We start from the raw sequence: 12803 nt of genomic DNA, 5'->3' as shown, positions 1-12803 counted from the left end.
TTAACAATAATTTTTCAATCATGCCCCAACTTCTATTATGAAATGTATGTGTCACACACTAAAATTAAACTCAATTTAAATTTCCAAAAACTTAAAAAATAAAAAAATATCTGGTAAATTTATTAGGGACTTTGTTGAATAGGGCCCACGCTTTTCTTTTTAGACAAAAAATAAAGATCTTTAACATTATTTTAAATAAATTCTAGTTAACTTTCGGTTGTTTTCAAATTAATTGACGTTTTAAAAAAAATTTGCTACTATTAATTGATAAATTGTTCCTGTGGTAAAATTATTTTTTACTTTTTAGTTCACTTTTTTATTATTTTTTAGAAAAGCATGTTTTTAAAAAAGTTTTATTTTCATTTATTTATTTAATTTTAAATTTTTATCTAATTTGTGCGTACAAACGATAATTGTGTTTCTTGTCTTCATTAAATTTATAGCAGTATGAAATTTGACGTTTTAATTAAAACAACTGCCGTAGGCAAACAACGTGTGCGTGTCTGTTATTTCGCGGATTAAACTTACACGCTACGTGGCACAAATCTATATAATATCGACATTTTGGTTTTTGTTCTATAACAAGCAGATCATATTCATTTTGTTAAGTAAAAATTTTGATGTCTACACTATTGAACATGGAAGAACATTTTGTCGTTAAGTTTTTAATTACATTAATCTTTATATGCATGAAACACGAGACGAGGAGTAATGGCGCGCTCTCTGATGAACTAGCGAATCATGTTAACTATATTTGCAGTGAGGAACATTGGAATGAAATGCGGTTCGTGTCGCTCCGCTACGAACTGGGCTGGATAAGTAAGAATGTTATTACTAGTAAAACTAACACTTTCAGTCCAATCGGTAAATTGAAAATGTTTCCTTACATAATGGGATGCGGTTATGGAAATATATTGTATCACTTCCTCTGGTTAACACTTCATACAGGCGATGAGTGTGAAAGTATAAAACAAAAGTTCGTCGCCGACGATTGTTGGAGTATACTCAAAGCTAGTCTTAAAAATGCCGATCTAACAATATTAAAACTGTTGCGCACACTTGAGCTAATACATTCTTCTGATGAAAGTATAGTCCCAAGTCCTTATTACGCGATTCTTTCATCGATTCACCGTTTTCTCGTGACATATGGCCCTAGTAGCAATTTCAGTGGCGGGGAACCAAATGACACAAGACAATCCACGGGTCTTCCTATTTCCTTAGGGAACTTTTTGGACTTGAACTGTTCGCCAAAACTCCGTTCCTACGGCGATGTAATAGACAAATTAAAGGCTGAATACCCAGAGAGAAACACTATATGTAACCGATATGATTTCTATGTAAAAAGATTGGATGTGTACATAACATACATAAACAATCACTTCCTCCAGCTTGGTTTTCATTACAACGCGGAAACAAACAAAATGACTTATACTACTCCTTCTCCAAGTGACTCAGATCAGTAAGTTCTGTTACGAGAAAACTCAAATAAAATAACAATTAAAATATAAATACATTTTTTTTTAAATATAATCATTGTAATAAAATACATTAAATATGTTAACGTGTTATGCTATTGTAACTCGTGAGGAATAATTCGGTCTAAACATATTTTTTTTTTTTTTTTTTGGCAATAGGTAAAATATATTATAACAATTTTTTCTTTATTTACTAGTTTAAATGTATTAAAAAAATGTAATAAAAATCGTAAGTGTGATTATTGAAACTGTGTTTTTATTGATTTATAATCTCTAGTTTAAGTGTAGTAATTAGATTTTAAGTATGCAAATCAAACTGATTTATAGTGGGACACCTACTCCTATTTTATACCGTACAACAAAATTATTGTTCCTCAGCGTTATAACAACTGTCAAATGCAAATAATGTGTGCGTGTCTGTTGGTTTTTTGCGCGGAATATTATCTACAACGAAGCACAAATTAAATAAATTCAGACATATTAATTTTTGTTTAAACTGGATAGGTAATATTCGTTTTGTAAATGAAAAAAATTGAGTCCACACGTAGACAATCAATTCTAGAAGCATCCACCTTAATATCAACAATACAAATTAATCCCGTTATTACATACTATTTTAATGCTTTTATCAATTCAATAAGTTACAATCTACAGATTCACATTGAAACGTTTATTTGATGTAATTTTTGTCCTACTTAGATATGTAAAATATGAAGTATGCAAATTTTAATAATAAAAAAAAAAACGAATACATGATAGTAGCCTAAGAATAGGAATACTTGAACTTTAATTGTTAATATTAAAGGGTAATAGTGGATCAGCAGATGGAGTCTGCACACATGAAACTACTTGCTGCACTAATAATATTCATTTGACGCCCTTTAGACCCTTAAGATTTACAAAAAGACGTTCTAAAAAACTAGTTGAAAAGTCTCAAAAAATGAATTAAATAAATATTTTCTGTAGGATTAGGTACCAATTTACGGTTTTTTTTTATGAATTAGTGGTCGGTGTTGAATTTTTTATTTACTATAAACCGTTCTGTAGTGTACACTTAGAATACTTTAAACAATATCTTATCGATTGTACGAATAAACAAATGTAAAACCACATTTTTTTTATCATGATGGCGCTTTTATCGATACGGGGTATCCCATCAGGAATTAATAACTGAAATATTATATTCACATATTTGTTCTACTTGTATGGATTCTTTTAATTGTCTTATTGTAAGACCCAGCAGCTTAATTACTTGTTTATGGATAGAAAAGACGTCTGATTATGGTTGGATAAAAAGGTCATTCGTGTAACAAACAGAAAATTATAATTTGAGGCCCATCATATAAATATTTTTTTTTTTGACAAAATGAGTAAAATGTAGGTACTTATAAAATAATAACAATATAATATATAATATATATATATATTGAATATATATATATTTAATTTTATGATCAATTTGTGAGCATTCGACAAAACGTGTAAAATATTGTCAGTGCAATTTTAGGAAACGTATTTATTAAATATTCAGAAAAATCGAGTTTTTCCATTATATGACCCAACAGATCAGTTACAGAAATCTGTTTGGTAAGGTAAAACGGTCTTTCGCGTAGGAGTTCGTATGCAGTCGTTATATGTTTTTAGAAGTAATTCGGGGACGCCATATAACAAAAAAAAAAAAAAAATAAAAATAATTTGAAACCCAGCATTATTATTGTGGGCTAAGCATTAAAATTTAAGTACTAATAAAATATATCAACCATAGATTTAACAGATCAAAAATGATTTTCCAATTTATTGTTTTTCTCTGAATCGGTAACGGATAAAAATAAAACAATTATGAATAAATGTCTTTCAAGTGCTTATTGTTTAATAGTGATAAATGTGTGTGCGAGGGCTCAGAAGAAGTGCAGCGAGTTTTTACAAATATAGTTTCTATCTGCTGATTCTATTCGCTCTTACCATGTCATATAAATTATATAAAGTTCAGTTGTTCCTACTCTTAAACTGATTATAATGACTTAGTTTGATAAAATACATTTTGTTCAAAAAATATTATAAAGTGTTTTCAATCTAAATTCAAAAGGTTATTTTAATTTCAGTCTTCAGATTAAACATCCTGTATTTGATAAAAGCGACCAGATCGTCGAAAAACATGTGTTTGTACATTGGTTTCTTTGCGTACAATTGTATTTAAACTAGTGCAAAAACACATTGAATAGCAGTATATTGTACAAAAACTTATGAACAAACAAATATTTAATAAACAATATGTTTTTGAGTGTCCGTTTTTTTGTACAGATAGCCAAATAAAATAAAATTGTATCCCCAATATACACAATTTAGTAAGTACTGCAAAAACCACAACTGTTGTGTGACTTCCAGTTTGCAAGTCTTATCATATTATACGTGAATTATTTGCTTGTAATTTGAGGCCATGTCAAATTTTCGGCCATTAGTTTTGCTATATGTGTTAACGGTATGTTTTTGGCATTATGTTTTTGGCGGTTCATGTATCCGTCAAAAATTTGCCGGGAAAAAAACAGAAAATCACTATATGAAATTACTTGACATAGACACGGGATATTCTCATGACGGATTGGGAAACAGCTATAATAAAATCAAGAGTAATTCAACACGGAACGTGGCGGTAGCGATTGATGATGTTTATGGAAAACTCCTGTGCAGTTACGTGTTCAACTGTGGTCATTATATGAATTTGATCAAACCTCTGTTAACCGCAGAAGGCAAGGATGCATTAGAGGAACTTAATACTGAGGAGGAACACGCCGTGTTTTTATTCGAAGACAATGTTGTAGATATGTTAAACGTTCTATACAATTTCGGTAAGATCGATTCTGTGGATTGCTTATGGCTCGTGTACATGTATTCGAGCAGTTTTAACGCGCTAGACAAAAACACTATTGTAAAGGTAGAAAGTGAACGAAACCGTTGGTTGTACGAGCACGAAACAGTTTACAACCGACTTACACAATTCACTAAACGTCATTGCTTTTTTAAAGATAATAATAACGTGTATAACGATCAATACGTTGATACTGTTTATTGTAAATCTCTGGAAAAAATGCGCGCTGATCCAATAATATCGCAAAATGTTATCAAAGACTCTGTAGTCAAGTTCAGGACTACAATTGACAATAGAATCTCTAAATTATCTAATTACATGAAAATCGATGATTGTAAATTTTATTTTAGATTTAACCATTTGCGATTGAAACCTGAAATTGATCAATCAGTTGTTTTCAGAAATTTATTGATAGACTATGGTGAAATCACCAACGCGTCAGAACGACAACGTACATTCCGTCGAATAAGGGGACCTTGTTCTACAAATTTTGACATGAAATCTTATGACACACTGACGAACGACGTCGCTAATTGTCACGGGATTTTCTTGAATTTTATGAAATATATGATCATTTACACCACGTGGAAATACGTATTCGAAATTGCTATGTACTTACCTTCTAAAAACCAAAAAAACAACGAAAAATTTTTGACTAAAGATTCTACCATCGCTGCGATGACAAGGTACAACGGTGTAATTTATGACAATTTCAGTAAAGTTGTCAAGTTTTTAAACTTAAAAATAGACGAAGAATTGAAATTTATTGCTGAACTGTTCAAAACTCCGTCATATGCATCTAAATTGGCCGATGTAGAAAAAAACAAAGAAGTTGGAAATGATATTTTGGCTATACTGAAAAATGTCAATTCAGTAAGTATAAAATTTGACGAAAGTAACTTTTCTACCGCTGGATTTAACAAAAAATATTTTAAGAAAAGGTCTCGAATGTTATGGCGGAAGTTGTGGACGATTGGTGGAATGGGAGATAACGACTTTTGGAAAACGTTTTTTGTATTTGAGAATCAATTAAGTCTCTTTGTATTTAATTGGGAGGTAAAAAAAGTATTTAGTGGTATAGACTTTGAAGTAATCAGTTCATTTGATCGCTTTGCGGAACACAAGTGTCTCTATTAATTTACATACTATTACAAAATGGTATCATTTTAATAATTTTACTGTTATAATTTTGCTTTATATATTTAAATTGTAAAATTTAATGCTAATTTCAAATGTGTGTGCATCTACTGAATAATGTGACTAAATCAAATCAATAAAAGTTGTTAATATTATAATACATTGTTATTTACTATTTGGACTGATTGTCATTTATAGCAACCAATTATTGATTGTTTTTATGATTTTTTTTTTGAAACTGACGATAATTCGCGAAAAAGTGAATCAGTTTCATTAGAGAAGTCTAATCAATAGTTGTGAATATTGTTGTGACATTAATAGTAATAGTTGTGACAAGCGTTATCATTTATCCATTCGATCTACTAATCCGCTCTTATCCTTCAATATAAACTATATTAAGTTCAATTGTTTCTATTCTAAAACTGGATAAAATTGTTCGATAAAACATATCTTGTGCATAATATATTAGGCTAAAGTTTCTCAATCTAAATTCAAGAATGTATTGTTAAATCCTGGCGGGACACCCTGTTTCGATTGAAACGAAACGACCATCGAAAAACATGTTGTTTGTATTTTAGTTTCTTTGCACAGCCCATAAAATATTATTTAAACTATTGCTGAAACACATTAAAGCAGTATACTGTAAGAAAACTCAACAACAAACAAATATCGTTTCTTCGTAGAACTAAAAAAAAAAAAAATTATTTTTACCGAACATAATATACAATTTAGTACTGCAAAAACCTTTATATAAGTGTAATTGGGAGATGCCATAACCGCTGATAGACAATATTTTGTAGAACCGATTTTTCATCCACAGTTTGTACTCGTTATGTCATACTTATTCCCACATAATAAGTTACCATAGATAATAATGAAATAATATAGTATAAGTAATATTTTCGGTTGACTATTTTGAGAATATCCGTGTTTAATAGCGAACATTAATAGATTTCTAATAATATACTTAAGTTTTTTGACAATTATTAGCATTTTCTTGGTCGTTTTAAGAGGGGATATTTAATTTAGTTTAATATGTGTTGGCCTTACCCGATAGTATTAGATACCCGATAGTTTTGAACAAGTTAAATATTGTTTTTTAATCAGTTTTAGACAGTGTTGAAATTGTTTTAAAATAATAGAAGTACTTTGAGTAATTACTCCGTTTAACAAGGAAATCTCAAACAAAATTTCTGTAAAAAAAAATGTACTTGTAAAATCAGTTTGTATTATATAATGTATTAGTACTAATTACTAATATACGCTTCGATGTTGTTTATAAGACTTTTATCAACTTAACATTAATTTTTTTGGGTGTACGTTATAAAATTGTTTTAAAAAAATGTTAACTGAAACTTATTGTGTTGAATTGTATACATAACTACTGTAGTAAGTACAGATAAGTATTAACTATTTATTTGGAATTATTTTAAAAATAAAATTCACAAACTATGAAATAAAGGTTTTAGGAAGTGTATACTGGTAATTGAACCTGTTCCATTATAACAAACATTTTTTTTATTGAGTACAAGCTGTACCAACCCGGCGTTGCCCGACTAGGTAACCTAACTGAGAACTAATAAACTATACGATAGTATACTTTTTTGAAGGACAGAACTCTTTTTTGATGCATGTCCTAGTGTCTTTAACCACATGAAACTGTACTCTTTTTTTTGAAAATATTATGGGCTTATACATATTGTTTTGATTTTTTAAAACTTCATAATTAATTTATATTTTATGGTTCGACTTAATGCATATCAACACAACATAAATATATAATATTTTGCCACTTTAGTATCAACCGCAACTAAGTATAATATAATTAGGTAATAGCTATTAACGTTTTTTTTTATATTAATTAAATGTTTACATCAGAATTTGAACAACCAACATGAGTAAAATTTTTACAGTTTACTTTATCAATGTGTACAAAAAATAAATAAAAAGAGACAATAAAATTGTTTTTTTAAAATTCTGAATCAAAAACAAATATTGAATTTTCACCTATTATAGCAACATAGATGTTTAAAGTTGAATCTTAGTCATATTAACAATTGCCTCATTATTGTGTTATGTACAAAAAGAAACTGTCAATTGGTAAACGCTATGGTTACACATGGTTACTCAAGTATTCTTGAGAATCCTTTAACTGACAATTATAGAGCTATTATTTATATTATTTAAATTTTAAAAGTAGGATGCCAAGTTGCATTAAAAGTTTATCATTTTAATGGTTTATTAAATATTAATAGACCAATCACAGGCAACTAAATTGTGTTTAAATGCCACTGAATATATATTGGTTTATTAAATCTTTACTGAACGTTTATGCATTCGCAGCCCGCCATAAATGTTTCATATGTTATCAATGATACATTTCTAAACAATAATTGGAGCAGAAATCTTACTTACTATAATATGAAGTGTACAATATACACCAACATTGAGAAGACTTTTAAGAAATAAAAAAGAAATACCGTCATTATTAATTTGAAACGAATCTCTTAAATTCTAGGGTCCTTTTAAATACTCATGTTTTATTAGATTAGAGATTTTTATGCAACTTAACCGGTGAACAAAATTGTCAGATGTATAAAAAAAAATAATCATTAGTGGAACCTTTTTAGTTCTGATCATTTATAATAATTATAAGTATGCATTATGGACAAATCAATCCCTGTTTTTAGGCTACCTCAACACTTATTGAATAGTAAACGTATCATTATAATTATTGTTAGCGATCCAATATAATATACTTATATATTATCATACAGAGAATAAATATCATCAAGTGATATCGTAATTTTTAGTTTACAGTTACTTGTAATATTAAAATACTGAGAATAGTGAACAACAAAATTAATCATAACCTTTTCATTTCCATCAGGCGTATAAAAAAACACAGAAAAGAGTGAAAAAATAATTAAAAAATAATATTTTTCTTATACGAATGAAACAACGGAAACGGTTGTCAGTATATACAAAACGAATAGCGTACTATCACCATGGAAGAGACGAATAGCCGACTATTACGAAATTATTCTATGCGACTTAAAATTTCAAATTTTTTTTCTAAAAACAATCAAGAAAATTTTTCTTAAACATTTTTTTCGCTATAAAAACAGCCAGCACGATACGATCAGCAATTAAGATGTATAAATATTAAATCGTTAGCTTTTGTACGAATAGCAAACAGTCATTCATATATCAACATACTTCTTATTTTTATCTTTTTAATAAGACATTTAGTTTTTGAGATGATATGTTGTATTAATTTCTTAATATGCATAAAGCAATAAGTCAGTACAATAAGGGTGGGGACTTGTTTTTCTGTTTTAATGTTTCATGTACCCGTCCATCTCACTTCTTGAATCGCTGTTATTGCCAGCTCATATCGGTCAACATCCGATAGGACTGTTGCCAAAGCTCCGGTCCTGTAGAGATATCACTCATTCCATTAATACTACCTACTTGATAGTAACCTACTTCATACCAACACATTTTCACTATGTCTCTTTCCCTTGGTTGTAATTTCACAAGAATGCTATGTTTTTAGTAGTGGTATTGACAAACACAATTTCTATTTTATAAGATATTTCATGTATTAAATTCTGGTAGAATACCCTGTATCAATGAAAGCGTCATCATAATAGAAGAATATGTTGTTATACATTAGATTTCTTTGCGTAGCACATACAATATTATGTTAGCTTATGCAAAAATACATTAAAGCAGTACACTGGTTTCCATAGAATTAGAAAAATAAAATACATTTTTTTCGAAAATTCACAACTCAGTCTTCAAAAACCATAACTGCTATTTGACCACTGTTAACTAGTTTTATCATATTTTACCAAAAATACTAAATTATTTAAAGTTTAAACGAGGTTGTATATTTTCTTGGGTAACAGTTTTGCAGTTTGCATTCACATCGGGTTTTTGACAATAAGGCGATTCGTGTGCTGACAACAATGCGTTTTTTTTAATGCAGTATATTCTGTTTATGAAAGCGTGTTACTCACGTGATCATCGAAAAATAACCTGTTGTTTTACATTTTTTTTCTTCGCACGTGCCGTAAAAAATTATTTGCACAAATTTTAAAATATATACGATAGCAATATATTGTACGAAAATCATTTGATACGGGGCTATTTTTCGTACGGCTAAAAAACAAAAATACAGAACTCAATACTGCAAAAACCACGATTGCCGATTGACTTGCAATTAAACAGTTATTTTTTTCATATTTTGCGTGTAATACTAAATTATTTAAAAATTAAACAAAGTCATGTTGTTCTCTTGGCCATTAGTGTTGCTGATTATAGTAACAGCGGGGTTTTGGCCATACGGCGATTCGTGTGTCCGTCAAAAATATGCCGAGACCAAATCGGATAGTCACTATAAAAAGTTAATATACTTAAATACGGGATACTCTTACAATCAATTAATGAAAAGACATAAAGATCTGAAGAAAATTTCAACACGGATAGATGATGTTTACAAAAATCTCCTGTGTAGTTTTGTGTTCCATTGCAGTCATTATATGAATTTGATCAGGCCTTTGCTGAACACAGAAGGTAAGGATGCGTTAAATGTACTTGTCAACGAGGAGAACGAACCTGTATCGTTTTTCGAACGCCAAGTGGTCAATATGTTAAACGTTCTATACAATTTCGGTAAGATAGATTCTATGGATCAATTATGGCGTATGTACATGTATTCGAGCAATTTAAACTCACTCATTAAAAACCATAATTTACTAAACGATGACGATAAACGAACCCGTTTATTGCTCGATCACGATATCGTTTACGTACGACTTACACAATTCACTGAACGACACTGCACTATTAAAGGTAACAACGATGACAAAGGTAATAACGAGTTTAACGACCAATGCGCTGGTTCTTTTTATTCTGAATCGCTGAAAGCAATCCATGCTCATCCAATTTTATCGCACGAGGTAATCAAAAACGCTTTGGTCGATCTTAAGACCATAACCTACAGTCAAATAACTCAAATACATAACAATGTGACCATCGATAATTGTAGATCATATTTCACGTTTAATCATTTGCGTTTGAATCGTGAACTTCATGACTACCGTGTCTTACACCAATTATTAACGGACTTCGCAGAAATCACTGACAAAACGGAACAAGAAAGTACAATTCGTCTAATAACAGATACCTGCTCCGGAAGTGGTAAAATCGAATCTTTTGATGCACTGACCAATGACATTGCTGAGTGTCACGGTATTTTCATGAAGGTTATCAAATATGTTTTGTTCGTTAACTCGTGGAAATACGTACTTGAGGTTGCTTTATACTTGCCATCTACAACATCACCACTAAAACTGAGAATTAAGGCACAATGGAAGACGCAAGATTCGGCCATCCGTTGGATGAAGGCGTGCAGCACGAAAATATATGACCATTTTAAAGAAATTATTAGGTTTTTTAATATGAAAGAAGATGAAGAACTAAGATTTATTGATAAACTCTTCAATCCATCATCCGAATTCATGTTAGCCGATTTAGCCGATGTAGAAAAAAATAAAGAGCTCGAAAATACTGTTTTGGAAAAACTAATAAAAATAAATTCGAAGTATTTTAAACTTGGCGACGACAACATTTCTACTGACAAGTTCACCCAAAAGTATTTTGACGATAGGTATACGATGTTAGAATCTAAGAATTCCTTTTGGGATACAGGTGATGTTAATTTAAATAAATCTTATGAGGTACTTGAGAGTCAATTAAGTTTTTTCACATTTAGTAGATTTGTACAACGTACATTTATTGCTACTGATTTTCAAGTAATAGGTTCTTTTAATCGTTTTTCTAAAAACAAAGGTCTATTCGTATAATTAATTGTATAATGTTATTTTTAAATTTATATTTCTGTTAATTTTATCAAAATGTTAAATTGTATACGAAATAATGTAAGTGATAGGTACGTTTTATCACGTTATGTAGTTATAATTTTGTGACCTCTCATGTTAACACAACCCATTTTTAATTATTGTGAAAAATAATCATTGTTTACCCAAAAACTATTTTATTTTAATATCATCAAAACAAAAAATTATGTCAAATAAATAAAGTGCTGTTAGCTATTATTTTAACTGGTTGTCATTTCTAATAACTATTTATTTATCGTCCTATTTTTACTAAATCAGCTTTTAATATTGTCATGAAATTATCATGGATCCAAATCAAAAAACAATCGGACAATATGACAATCGGAATCGCAACGAGCTAGTGTTTGTGATTTGGAACCCTCAATGATATTTTGTCTAGAAACAACTTAAAGAAATATTAGCGGAAAGGTATAGTAAAAAACAAAATTATAAAGAATTAAGAAGTATTAAGAATTGAATTGAATCTATTTGACTTCTGTTAACTAGTTTTATCCTGGATCCAAATCAAAAAATACATGACTTTCGGAATCGCAACGAACTAGTGTTTGTGATTTGGAACCCTCAATGATATTTTGTCTAGAAACAACTTAAAGAAATATTAGCGGAATTGTGTAGTGATTTATAAAATAAAAGGATTTCGGCCGAGTCTGCAAGCACGAAAGAGCATTTTCATGTCTCGTTGAAAAAAACTTAAAAAATATTTGCGGTAAGGTATAGTAAAAAACAAAATTATAAAGAATTAAGAAGTATTAAGAATTAAAAAACACTTAACTATATAAATAACCGCTTAAACCCCTACTCAATACCAACAAATTTCCAATCTGTCACTTTTCCTAGTTTGTAATTTTACACTAAAGGTGTTTTGTTTTTTGTAGTGGTATTGAAAAAAAAAATCTCAATTTTTAAACATATAAAAATATGAAATTCTTGTGAGACACTTTGTATTACTAAAAACGTCATCATAATCGAAAAGTATGTTGTTTTCATTCGTTTAAAATTAGTTAGAATGCACAATAGTATAATGTTTTTTTATTATTCTTCTTATCATTTTTAAGACGTGTCTTTACAGTATTGGTTCTATTATGAGTATTATTTTAAAATTCATAAACTGATACGCACGGTTCGATATCTATTAGTAGTTCACAGTAAAGAAATAACAAAGTAATTTTAAGGTAATATTCTTATATTGGAGTCGCATTTGGTATTTTTTCTCCTATTGGCATATACCGTCAAAATATGTTTTGATAAATTTAATGTTAGAAAAGTTACTTTTGTTTTATTGGAAATTAATAGCATTCAACTTTTTTTTCTTTTTCTACATCGACTAATTTTGATGCAGATGACGGCGTGTCGAACAGTTCAGTAGTATTAAACAATTCTTCAACTTCTTTTAAATTA

The sequence above is a fragment of the Adelges cooleyi genome, unplaced genomic scaffold, assembly GCF_023614345.1.
Source record: "Adelges cooleyi isolate 19-005CV unplaced genomic scaffold, UGA_ACOO_1.1 ACOO_flye_CR_arks_rails_tigmint_CR_PRNA_24, whole genome shotgun sequence".
Taxonomy (NCBI): domain Eukaryota; kingdom Metazoa; phylum Arthropoda; class Insecta; order Hemiptera; family Adelgidae; genus Adelges; species Adelges cooleyi.
The sequence above is the reverse complement of the archived record's forward strand: the minus strand, read 5'-3'. Positions refer to the sequence as shown.